The 14025-nt window shown below is 44.4% G+C and overlaps 1 protein-coding gene across 1 annotated transcript in view; it reads right to left on the bottom strand.

Moving 5' to 3' along the window:
- Positions 1–14025, bottom strand: part of LOC126469995 (uncharacterized) — a 501305-nt gene that overhangs the window by 334953 nt on the left and 152327 nt on the right. The window lies entirely within an intron of this gene.

Raw genomic sequence — 14025 nt, 5'->3', positions numbered from 1 at the left:
CCTTCTTTCCACGAACAATACGAGACTGGAATAGAAGGGAGAACCGATAGAGGTACTCAAGGTACCCTCCACCACACACCGTCAGGTGGCTTGCGGAGTATGGATGTAGATGTAGATGTAGATGTAGACATTGGTCGTCGGCTGCGGAGGCCCATAATTAGGAGTGTTCAGTGCGCTGCTTGTTCAGACACACTTGTACTCCTCCCAGCATTGAAGTCTGATGTTAGTTCCGCAGTTTACACCTGTCCTGTTTTATCAGCCTGCCCAGCGTACGACGCTCGACATCTGTAATGAGGGGTGACCGCCCAACCCCATGACGTCTGGACGTGCTTTCACCTTGGTTTCGCCACGCGTTGGAGACACGCACCACAGCACTCCTCGAACACCCGAAAAGTCTTTCAGTTTCCGAAATGCTCGTGCGGAGCTTCCGGACCATCACAATCTGCCCTCGTTCAAACACAGATAGATCTCGCGCCTTCCCCTTTCTACACACGAACAGCACACTCACTGATACTACATACATCGTGCGGTGATGCTGCTATCGCTAGGACTTGTTTATATTGATAGAAAAAAAAAAAGATTCAAATGGCTCTGAGTACTATTGGACTTAACATATGAGGTCATCAGTCCCCTAGAATTTATAACTACTTAATCCTAACTAACCTAAGGACATCAGACACATCCATGCCTACGGCAGGATTCGAGCCTGCGACTGTAGCGGTCGCACGGTTCCAGACCGTAGTGCCTAGAACCGCTCGGCCACTCTGGCCGGCTATATATTGATAGCAGGTCGGTGGTCATAAGGTTCTGGCTGGTCAATGTAAAATGGAATGATCATTTGGACTCAGTCATAGCTAAAGTACACGGTCCATTCAGAGTAATGTGATCGCTGCCTATGTTCAAAAGTCAACGTGCAATAGCCACTCAAATACGGAGGGTGGAAGCACTAACAGAGGAGGGTACATAAAGCGTGTCAGAGGGGACACGGAAAACAGTGCAGTGGTTGTATTAATGTGGAAACAGAGCGATTAACTGACGTCCAAATGGGCATGATCATTGGCTTTCGGGCCAGGGGTGGAAGCATTTCAGAAACAGCTCAGTTTATGAACTGTTCGCTTGCCGTTGCAGTTAAAATGTCACTATTCAAAACTGGCGCTAAGGTAAAGGGGATAACACCACGGGCCACAAATGACAGGGGTGAACGACGGCTGCAGAGATGTGTACAGGCGGATAGATGAGTAACTGTTGAGCACCTCACCGCCCAGATGAACCAAGGGGCTACCAACAGTGTCTCCTCAATGATGGTTTATTGAATTTTGCCACGTATGGGCCCCTGCAGCAGGCGCCTGATTCGTGCACCCATGCTGACTGCAGTTCGTCGGTGACGATGGCTGGAATTTGGGTGCCGGTACCACAAGTGGATGTCCACTAAGCGGTGAGAGGTGGCCTTTTCAGATGACGGATGGCCGTTGACGTGTACTGCGTGAAACGTCTGAAAGCAGACACCTGACAACATTCGTCGGAATGGTGAGGACGGATGAACGAGCGTTATGGCCTATGGAATCTTTTCGTGACATTCCATAGCTGACTACTCATTCTGGAAGGCACAATGGATCAAAGAAAGTATGTATCTATCCTTGCGGACCTTGTCTACCGCTACATGCAGTTTGTTTTTCCTCAGTACGATGGTATCTACCTGCAGGAGCATGGGACGTGTCACATAGCTCGCAGTGTACCTGCATGGTTTTAAGAGCATCAGGATGACGTTGCTGTACTTGTCTGCCCACCAAACTCCCTGGATTTAAATCCAGTCGTGAATTTGTGTCACCATCTCGATCAGGCTGTTCGCGTCGTATGTCCTCAACCGATAAAACTGGCGTAGCTGGCCATGGCAATGTAGTTGGCATGGCTGCACGTCACTGTCGGTACCTTCCAGAATCTCATGGACTCTCCCTGCATTTGTCGCAGCGATCCGCGCTGCAAAAGGTAGTTATTCAGTCTTCTGACAGGTGGCCACATTAATGTAAATAGACTGTGTATGTAATATACTTCGCATCATTGGCAGAATACAGGGAAAATGCTGTCTACCAAGGAGAGCGCTTTCTAAACATCGTGCGACCTATCCTGGAATAATATGACGAGCGTGGGTCCCAACCCAAGGAGGAAAAACAAGGAAACTGAAGGTATTCAAAGAAGGGCAACAAGAATGTTCAAATGTTCAAATGTGTGTGAAATCTTATGGGACTTAACTGCTAAGGTCATCAGTCCCTAACTTACACACTACTTAACCTAAATTATCCTAAGGACAACCGAGCGAGGTGGGGCAGTGGTTAGACACTGGACTCGCATTCTGGAGGACGACGGTTCACTCCCGCGTCCGGCCATCCTGATTTAGGTTTTCCGTGATTTCCCTAAATCGCTCCAGGCAAATGCCTTTCAAAGGGCACGGCCGACTTCCTTCCCCGTCCTTCCCTATTCCGATGAGACCGATGACCTCGCTGTCTGGTCTCCTTCCCCAAACAACCCAACCCTAAGGACAAACACACACACCCATACCCGAGGGAGGACTCGAACCTCCACCGGGACCAGCTGCACAGTCCATGACTGCAGCGCCTCGGCTAACCCCGCGCGGCAAAAAGAATATCACAAGTTTGTTTGACTCAGTGGAGAGCGTGTCGGAAATGTTGAAAACCCTGACAGACAGACATAAACTATCCCGTAGAAGCTACTTATCAAGTTTCAAGAACCAGTGTGGTTAATATATGAATATAGTATTGACCCCATCTCATACGAATGCGAAGAGAAAATTAGAGTAATTACAGCGCGCAGTCAGACATTTCAGTGATAGCTGTTCCCGCGGTTCCTGCGCAAAGGGAGCGGGAAGAAACCTAAATAGGTTGTATAATGGTATGCACCTTCTGCCATGAAATTCACAGTGGTATGCGCATTGTGGCTGCAGACGTATACCTCATCGTCGATGTGACGTTAAGCAGAAATCTTCCTTCCTTCCAAATGAAGGACGTATGATGGCAGGTCCACTATCGAGAAGACTTAGGAGGAGCCGAAATGGCGTTCAGTTCCGCATAGGAGCTTTATTTTTCCTGCGGCCTTGCGAGTGTACTCGACATGGGCCTACTCTGCAGAAGCGGCTTCCGTATGTAGTGCAGTAAGGGCTGGCAGGAAACGGCACCGAAGACAAAGCGTGACGATTGTCAATGAATTGCCGAGGGTTTAAAGGATGCTTGCACAACATTTAGCAGTTTCGTCAATGCAGTCCAAACCCCTGCGAGCATAGTCACGTTGTGGCCAACTGGGAAAACAGGCGAAGAAGAAACAGGTCGTATGGGGAATGACAGTACACGTTCTGGTTTGACACTCGTTCTGCTGTATTACGTAGCGTTCTCGCTTCCCGCTCCCGGGTTCCCGGGTTCGATTCCCGGCGGAGTCTGGGATTTTCTCTGCCTCGTGATGACTGGGTGTTGTGTGCTGTCCTTAGGTTAGTTAGGTATAAGTAGTTCTAAGTTCTAGGGGACTGATGACCATAGCTGTTAAGTCCCATAGTGCTCAGAGCCATTTGAACCATTTTTTTGCTGTATTATGCGAACGTTTTTACGAAATATAATTTCCAAATAAGCATTCCGTCTGGGTCAATCGCCTAACAGGTACCGCACTAGTATATGAAGTACGTTAATAATCGTTATAGAAATTGTAGACTGGCCGGCCGCGGTGGTCTCGCGGTTCTAGGCGTGCAGTCCGGAACCGCGCGACTGCTACGGTCGCAGGTTCGAACCCTGCCTCGGGCATGGATGTGTGTGATGTCCTTAGGTTAGTTAGGTTTAAGTAGTTCTAATTTCTAGGGGACTGATGACCACAGATGTTAAGTCCAATAGTGCTCAGAGCCATTTGAACCATTTTTGACTATTACACGATCACCATTATACTAGAGAAAGAACAGATCTTTTTACCAGATACTGTTCTCACTGTTTAGCCGAGAGTTCCAGTGGCGATTTTCTTGAATTTAAATAAAAGTTTTCGATTTTTAATTTAAATTTGGCAACTTATCAACATAGCCAGACCATTAGTTTCTATTCTTTTTTAACCTGTGTCACATAAAGGTAGAATCTAACGTTTCCTACTATTTCATCGACGTGTCTGGAGCACATTGTGAAGGCGCATGGTCTTGGCTGAAACAATACTAGAATTTGGAAACTCTGCTTTACAAAGCAGCGATATTACCCCAAGGCCACGATAGGAGGCTTAATGCGTCATTAATACATTTTTATTGCCAGAATGGATAGCGGACAGTCCTATCACAGGAGTGCATTACAGGTGTTTTATTTGCGGATACTAGTTCAAATGGACAAAGATTAAGTATAAGTCGAGACTTTGTTGAAGGAATCATCTCGAAAGTCATTTGAAATGATCGCGAGCTTTGGGAGAATTACGAGGCACAGTAGGACATTTTAGCCGTGCAGATCTTTGGACAAAATTAGAATTGAAGAGAAGAAGATATACCTGAGAAAAGTGAATACATATTGCATACTGGCGCCATTTCTTAGCAGGCATGTATGGGAAGTTCACTGGATAGTTAGCCTACTCGACAAGTTCCCAAAAGCGGTAGTACCGCTGTAGTGTAAGATTTTTAAAATATGTCATCAGACGTAGCTTTATCTATTGACAGAATTTATCTTACAGAGATTTGAGTTATAGTTTAACTAATGCTTTTTGTTCAGATCATTTAAAAAGTGAGTAATAATATTGCAGATCATTATCTGAACTAGAAATGGCAAGTCGAATGAAGCTAACCAAAATTAATTATGCTGTACTGTTTCGAGATCTATCTTTATTTAAAGTTACTCTAAACCTTCGAGAGGTATTGGCTGCGCGTGACTTAGTAAGAGTTGTTTCACGATAACTTAAGTTGACGACAGTTACGTAATGCACATATACTTACAGTAATCGATTAGGTCACCAACGATTGGAGGAGTGGCCACATATGGGTGACCACTGAAACTAATCTATGTTAGGAACTGGTTTGAAGTTTGTGAAAAGAAATGTGCACGCGCACCCTTTCCTTACAATTAACAGCTTTGAATATTATGCGACATTCCACTCATAATTTGGCCAGTGCACACAACTGTGAAACAACACCTCAGTGTACTCCTGACAAATTTGTTGCCTCGCCTAATCATGCGAAAATCTGTAGGAAGTAGGGTTCGTAACTGGAAGTTAATTTCACAATTACCAAAATTTTATTAAAACATAAAAACCAACATGGAATCTTACTGCAATGTTACTCTTGAAAAACAAAAAACGCAGAAAACTCACGTGAAATACTGAAGTTAATTTTGTGGGAATCAGGCTGGCATCGTTAAGGAGACTGAAGGAAGAACAAAATCAGAGTTCCTCATCTGCGTAACTCGCATTTTCAATTAAACCAGAAAAAAAGCAATGAACTCTGCATCAAAGATGCACAAAGAACCAGTTAAATGCGAGCTGCTCAGACCACGAGCTCTCAAATATTAAACTGACACCTCATGATGCTAGCAGGAAACCACACTTACATCTTCAAACAGAACGTTCAGCAGAGTAATAAAATGATAAGAATTCTAATTCTCTGTTCTCAGTCGAAACTCTGTCGGAGAGACGACAGCAAGCTCGTAGGCAATGTGACGAATGTGAAAAGTTCCTCTAACCTCGAAACTGAGGGGAACGACGGAAAAGTTTCCCTGACATGGCATACAAACATGCATATACAAAGGTCTGAACGGTGTTATACTATTGGTTGACTTAGTATACACAGTGTTTGTAGAGGAGGCAGTACATAGCACTGGATTCAGGTGAATGAAAAGGCGGGATTATTGTTGACATCCGTGCTGAATGAATACCTGTCACATATCAAGTGGGCACTTGATAGCTCAGGCTCTCTTGCATGTAAGGAATTAGCGCCTGGAAACCGCTACTTCACAATTAGGTGAGAGGGCACTGGGAACCTCCTCAGAATGCCACCAAAGTCATGATGAAAGATTTCTTGCCACAACTAGAGAGTAAACAAGGGTTGTCTCGAAATCCGCTTACTTACGTGAGAACCTTCAACCACCTCCCAGTAGCTTGCGCTGCCCACTTTTATTTATGAAACTAGCTGAGAAACCTGGCGTTGCCCGGGACTTCATATGCGTGGAATTTATTTTTGACTTAAAAAGCTGAAGTAGTATGTTTGGGGACATGAACGAAGAGATTGTTTGCTTCACTAACATTGGGAGAGAGTCACATAAGCTGGCCGTGCAAAAAGCAACTGACACTAAGGTACATACTCACAAAACGCAGCCTCTGGAGTTGTGCTTTGTTTATGGGCATGGTATAACAGTAAGCTCACTGGGAATTATACATGTTTAAAGCTAAACGGTACATTTTTAGTAATAAGCTGGTTTCGGGGTATAAAAACTCGCTCACTTGCTTTACTTCCCGTCAAAATTTCCGCTTCTATGACGTTGCATTGAAGAGGAGTAACTTTAAGCCTCTGTGAGTGAAGGTACCTAGGAGCGAGATAATACACGACGCTCTCGTTCAGAGTTACATAGTGACTCACTTTCGGAATAAGTTTTCAAAGAGTGAGTTAAAGCTTGATGTTCTCAAGCCGCAGCAAGTCTCGACTTACGATCGACATTGTATTGTTGAGGCCACATAGTCCTCAGCCTTTTAGGCAATTTGATATAGGCGTTTTTATGAATAAACAAGACGAAATCAAACTGTAATGAGTAGACACCCAAATCACAAAGCAAAGTTAATAAATTCGTTTTTGCTTGTAAAGATTAATTAAAACGTATTGAAAGAATCAAAGGAATTTCATTAAATTTTTAATACACAAAGTGAAATAAGTAAATCCATACATCCTATCCAAGTAAACTCAATGTTAGTTTGTATACGTAAAGATAAGATTGTAGAACTTAATTATGTCACTGAAGTAAACTTCTGAAAACACATCTGACACTAAGTTCCTTTAAAAAAGTGACAATGCCATATATTAGTTCTTTGGTGTACAACGACAATAACAGAGCCATCTATTGGCTCTTGAGTGATGATTAAACATCAGAAGTACTAATCTGTCCAGACGATTTTAGATAAAACTTTAAATTACAGTATGTTTCTTTTCCGTGTTCTGATTCTGATGGAATCAAGTCTGTATATTGCCACATGCTAAACTCTAGTTACCTGCGAAAACCCCATGAAAATTCCTCTAGTAGTTTTGGAGATTAGCTTGTTCAAACAAACAAACAGACAGACACGACGATTTTTCAGATTTATTATTAGTGTACGCAAATATAAATGAACTGACGAGGCATCGTGAAGCGATGGGTACCAATCATGTTACAGCAACTTAGGATATGTTGCTGTTGTTATCATCAGTCAAGAGACTGGTTTGATGCAGCTGTCCATGCTACTCTATCCCGAGAAAGCCTCTTCATCTCCGAATAACTACTGCAACCTACATCCTTCTGAATCTGCTTAGAGCATTCATCTCTTGGTCTCTCTCTACAATTTTTAACCTCAACGCTTCCCTCCAACAGTAAATTGGTGATCCCTTGATGCCTCAGAACGTGTCCTACCAACCGATCCCGTCTTCTAGTCAATTCGTGCCACAAATTCCTCTTCTCCCCAATTCTTTTCAGCACCTCCTAATTAGTTACGTGCTCTACCCATCTAATGTTCAGCATTCTTCTGTAGCACCACATTTCGAAAGCTTCTATTCTCTTCTTGTCTACACTGTTTATGTTTCATTTCCATAGATGACAACACTCCATACAAATACTTTCAGAAAATACTTCCCAACACTTAAATCTACATCTACATCTACATCTACATCTATACTCCGCGAGCCACCTTACGGTGTGTGGTGGAAGGTACTTATTGTACCACTATCTGATCCCCCCTTCCCTGTTCCATTCACGAATTGTGCGTGGGAAGAACGACTGCTTGTAAGTCTCCGTATTTGCTCTAATTTCTCGGATCTTTTCGTTGTGATCATTACGCGAGATATATGTGGGCGGTAGTAATATGTTGCCCATCTCTTCCCGGAATGTGCTCTCTCGTAATTTCGATAATAAACCTCTCCGTATTGCGTAACGCCTTTCTTGAAGTGTCCGCCACTGGAGCTTGTTCAGCATCTCCGTAACGCTCTCGCGCTGACTAAATGTCCCCATGACGAATCGCGCTGCTTTTCGCTGGATCATGTCTATCTCTTCTATTAATCCAACCTGGTAAGGGTCCCATACTGATGAGCAATACTCAAGAATCGGACGAACAAGCGTTTTGTAAGCTACTTCTTTCGTCGATGAGTCACATTTTCTTAGAATTCTTCCTATGAATCTCAACCTGGCGCCTGCTTTTCCCACTATTTGTTTTATGTGATCATTCCACTTCAGATCGCTCCGGATAGTAACTCCTAAGTATTTTACGGTCGTTACCGCTTCCAATGATTTACCACCTATGGCATAATCGTACTGGAATGGATTTCTGCCCCTATGTATGCGCATTATATTACATTTATCTACGTTTAGGGAAAGCTGCCAGCTGTCGCACCATGCATTAATCCTCTGCAGGTCCTCCTGGAGTACGTACGAGTCTTCTGATGTTGCTACTTTCTTGTAGACAACCGTGTCATCTGCAAATAGCCTCACGGAGCTACCGATGTTGTCAACTAAGTCATTTATGTATATTGTAAACAATAAAGGTCCTATCACGCTTCCCTGCGGTACTCCCGAAATTACCTCTACATCTGCAGATTTTGAACCGTTAAGAATGACATGTTGTGTTCTTTCTTCTAGGAAATCCTGAATCCAATCACAAACCTGGTCCGATATTCCGTAAGCTCGTATTTTTTTCACTAAACGTAAGTGCGGAACCGTATCAAATGCCTTCCTGAAGTCCAGGAATACGGCATCAATCTGCTCGCCAGTGTCTACGGCACTGTGAATTTCTTGGGCAAATAGGGCGAGCTGAGTTTCGCATGATCTCTGTTTGCGGAATCCATGTTGGTTATGATGAAGGAGATTTGTATTATCTAAGAACGTCATAATACGAGAACACAAAACATGTTCCATTATTCTACAACAGATTGACGTAAGCGAAATAGGCCTATAATTATTCGCATCTGATTTATGACCCTTCTTGAAAATGGGAACGACCTGCGCTTTCTTCCAGTCGCTAGGTACTTTACGTTCTTCCAGCGATCTACGATAAATTGCTGATAGAAAGGGGGCAAGTTCTTTAGCATAATCACTGTAGAATCTTAAGGGTATCTCGTCTGGTCCGGATGCATTTCCGCTACTAAGTGATAGCAGTTGTTTTTCAATTCTGATATCGTTTATTTCAATATTTTCCATTTTGGCGTCCGTGCGACGGCTGAAGTCAGGGACCGTGTTACGATTTTCCGCAGTGAAACAGTTTCGGAACACTGAATTCAGTATTTCTGCCTTTCTTCGGTCGTCCTCTGTTTCGGTGCCATCGTGGTCAACGAGTGACTGAATAGGGGATTTAGATCCGCTTACCGATTTTACATATGACCAAAACTTTTTAGGGTTCTTGTTTAGATTGTTTGCCAATGTTTTATGTTCGAATTCGTTGAATGCTTCTCTCATTGCTCTCTTTACGCTCTATTTCGCTTCGTTCAGCTTTTCCTTATCAGCTATGATTCGACTACTCTTAAACCTATGATGAAGCTTTCTTTGTTTCCGTAGTACCTTTCGTACATGATTGTTATACCACGGTGGATCTTTCCCCTCGCTTTGGACCTTAGTCGGTACGAACTTATCTAAGGCGTACTGGACGATGTTTCTGAATTTTTTCCATTTTTGTTCCACATCCTCTTCCTCAGAAATGAACGTTTGATGGTGGTCACTCAGATATTCTGCGATTTGTGCCCTATCACTCTTGTTAAGCAAATATATTTTCCTTCCTTTCTTGGCATTTCTTATTACACTTGTAGTCATTGATGCAACCACTGACTTATGATCACTGATACCCTCTTCTACATTCACGGAGTCGAAAAGTTCCGGTCTATTTGTTGCTATGAGGTCTAAAACGTTAGCTTCACGAGTTGGTTCTCTAACTATCTGCTCGAAGTAATTCTCGGACAAGGCAGTCAGGATAATGTCGCAAGAGTCTCTGTCCCTGGCTCCAGTTCTGATTGTGTGACTATCCCATTCTATACCTGGTAGATTGAAGTCTCCCCCTATTACAATAGTATGATCACGAAACTTCTTCACGACGTTCTGCAGGTTCTCTCTGAGGCGCTCAACTACTACGGTTGCTGATGCAGGTGGTCTATAGAAGCATCCGACTATCATATCTGACCCACCTTTGATACTTAACTTAACCCAGATTATTTCACATTCGCATTCGCTAATAACTTCACTGGATATTATTGAATTCTTTACTGCTATAAATACTCCTCCACCATTGGCGTTTATCCTATCCTTGCGGTATATATTCCATTCTGTGTCTAGGATTTCGTCACTGTTCACTTCCGGTTTTAACCAACTTTCCGTTCCTAATACTATATGCGCACTATTTCCTTCAATAAGAGATACTAATTCAGGAACCTTGCCCTGGATACTCCTGCAGTTTACCAATATTACGTTAACTTTTCCTGTTTTTGGTCTCTGAGGACGGACGTTCTTTATCAACGATGATAATGTCCTCTCTGGTAAGCCGTCAGGTATTTTATCGTTTCGCCCAAGGGGGGGGGTCCCTCTAACCTAAAAAACCCCCGTGTGCACGCCACACGTACTCTGCTACCCTAGTAGCTGCTTCGGGTGTGTAGTGCACGCCTGACCTGTCTAGGGGGGCCCTACAGTTCTCCACCCAATAACGGAGGTCGATGAATTTGCAACCATTATAGTCGCAGAGTCGTCTGAGCCTCTGGTTTAGACCCTCCACACGGCTCCAAACCAGAGGACCGCGATCGACTCTGGGCACTATGCTGCAGATATTAAGCTCAGCTTGCACTCCGCGTGCGATGCTGGTTGTCTTCACCAAATCAGCCAGCCGCCGGAAGGAACCAAGGATGGCCTCAGAACCCAAGCGGCAGGCGTCATTCGTTCCGACATGTGCTACTATCTGCAGCCGGTCACACCCAGTGCGTTCAATAGCTGCCGGAAGGGCCTCCTCCACATTACGGACGAGACCCCCCGGCAAGCACACCGAGTGCACACTGGCATTCTTCCCCGACCTACCCGCTATTTTCCTGAGGGGCTCCATAACCCGCCTAACGTTGGAGCTCCCTATAACTAATAGGCCCGCCCTCTGTGACTGTCGGGACCTTGCCGGAGAATCGGCCACTGGCCCAACAGGCGAGGCATCCTGTGGTGGCTCGGAAACGATGTCATCACCACTAGGAAGCACCCCGTACCTGTTGGAAAGGGGTAAGGCAGCTGCCACGCGGCCAGATCCCACCTTTGCCTTTCGGCCAGGCACGCGCGAGCCCACCACTGTCCGCCATTCACCCTGGAGTGATGGCTGACCGGTAAGATACTCACTGCCGGAAGACGCAGCGACATCAGGGGTTCCATGTGATTCCAAGGCCACCGTAGTAGGCATAGGTCTCACCACAGTTGCCCCAACGCCACTACGAGCCGACGCCTGCGCCTCGAGCTCGATGAGCCTAACAGACAAAGCCTCCACCTGCCCCCGAAGAGTGGCCAATTCTCCTTGCGTCCGCTCACAACAACCACAGTCCCTACACATGACTATGTTTACCCTACTCTATACGGTGACAAATTCCCAAGATAATCTTCTGATGAGCTACTCTGATAATCAAGAAACACTCACTGAAATACGAGACGCGAAAACTACGCTAGGTTTTCCCAGAAAAACTATTTAAAAGCTAAGCGCAGCAAATAAGTACAAAAACGCTTTATACAAACAGTACTCGCTGCTGCTGGTGCTCTCGCTCTGGCTGTCACAAGACAACTGCTGATTCAAGTGACTAGTGGCTAACGGCCGCGAAACAAACAAAAGACGGTTTTAGGGCGCTTTCTGTTCTAAACGATCAAGAAAACACTAAGAAATCTAACACGAAAACTACGTATAGTTTTATCAAGAACTGTTAGTTACTATGCAGAGCAGATAAACACAAATAGAATCCCTTCCTTAGTGGAAGGTCGTAAACAAAATGCAAAATAAACGCTTTATACAAACAGTACTCGCTGCAGCTGCTCTATACTCGTTGTTAACAAGTTTCTCATCTCCAGATACGCTTTCTTTGCCACAGCCAGTCTACATTTTATATTCTACATCTACATCTACATCCATACTCCGCAAGTCACCTGACGGTGTGTGGCGGAGGATACCCTGAGTACCTCTATCGGTTCTCCCTTCTGTCCGCAGCTCGTGGTCGCGCGGTAGCGTTCTCGCTTCCCGCGCCCGGGTTCCCGGGTTCGATTCCCGGCGGGGTCAGGGAATTCTCTGCCTCGTGATGACTGGGTGTTGTGTGATGTCCTTAGGTTAGTTAGGTTTAAGTAGTTCTAAGTTCTACGGGACTGATGACCACAGAAGTTAAGTCCAATAGTGCTCAGAGCCAATCTCCCTTCTATTCCGGTCTCGTATTGTTCGCGGAAAGAAGGATTGTCGGTATGATTCTGTGTGGGCTCTAATCTCTCTGATTTTATCCTCATGGTCTCGTCGAGAGATATACGTAGGACGGAGCAATATACTGCTTGTCTCTTCGGTGAAGGTATGTTCTCGAAACTTTAACAAAAGCCCGCAGCGAGCTACTGAGCGTCTCTCCTGCAGAGTCTTCCACCGGAGTTTATCTATCATCTCCGTAACGCTTTCGCGATTACTAAATGATCCTGTAAAGAAACGCGCTGCTCTCCGTTGGATCTTCTCTATCTCTTCCATCAACCCCACCTGGTACGGATCCCACACTGCTGAGCAGTATTCAAGCAGTGGGCGAACAAACGTACTGTAACCTACTTCCTTTGTTTTCGGATTACATTTCCTTAGGATTCTTCCAATGAATCTCAGTCTGGCATCTGCTTTACCGGCGATCAACTTTATATGATCATTCCATTTTAAATCGCTCCTAATGCGTACTCCCAGATAATTTATGGAATTAACTGCTTCCAGTTGCTGACCTGCTATTTTGTAGCTAAATGATAAGGGATCTATCTTTCTATGTATTCGCAGCACATTACACTTGTCTACATTGAGATTCAATTGCCATTCCCTGCACCATGCGTCAATTCGCTGCAGATCCTCCTGCATTTCAGTACAATTTTCCATTGTTACAATCTCTCGATACACCACAGCATGATCTGCAAAAAGCCTCAGTGAACTTCCGATGTCATCCACAAGGTCATTTATGTATATTGTGAATAGCAACGGTCCTATGACACTCCCCTGCGGCACACCCGAAATCACTCTTACCTCGGAAGACTTCTCTCCACTGAGAATATCATGCTGCGTTCTGTTATCTAGGAACTCTTCAATCCAATCACACAATTGGTCTGATAGTCCATATGCTCTTACTTTGTTCATTCTCTCCACTTCAACTATCATCGGTTATTTTGCACCCCAAATGGAAAAACTCGTTTTCTAATTTAAGCGTCTCATTTCCTAATCTAATTCCCTCAGCATCGCCTGATTTATTCGAATATATTCCAGTATCCTTGTTTTGATTTTGTTTATGTTCATCTTATATCCTCCTTTCAAGATACTGTCCATTTCGTTCAGCTAATCTTCCAGTTCCTTTTTGCTGTCTCTGACAGAATTACAATGTCGTCGGCAAACCTCAAAGTTTTTATTTCTTCCCCATGGATTTTAATTGCTGCTACAACTTTTTCTTTTGTTTACGTTACTGCTTGCTCAATATACAGATTGAATAACATCGGGGATAGGCTACAACCCTGTGTCACCCCCTACCAACCACTGCTTCCCTTTCATATCCCTTGACTCTTGTAACTGCCATCTCGTACCTGAAAAAATTGTAAATAGCCTCTCACTCCCTGTATTTTACACTTGCCA

The sequence above is a fragment of the Schistocerca serialis genome, chromosome 3 (genome assembly GCF_023864345.2).
Source record: "Schistocerca serialis cubense isolate TAMUIC-IGC-003099 chromosome 3, iqSchSeri2.2, whole genome shotgun sequence".
NCBI classification, from domain to species: Eukaryota; Metazoa; Arthropoda; class Insecta; order Orthoptera; family Acrididae; genus Schistocerca; species Schistocerca serialis.
The sequence above is the reverse complement of the archived record's forward strand: the minus strand, read 5'-3'. Positions and strand labels throughout refer to the sequence as shown.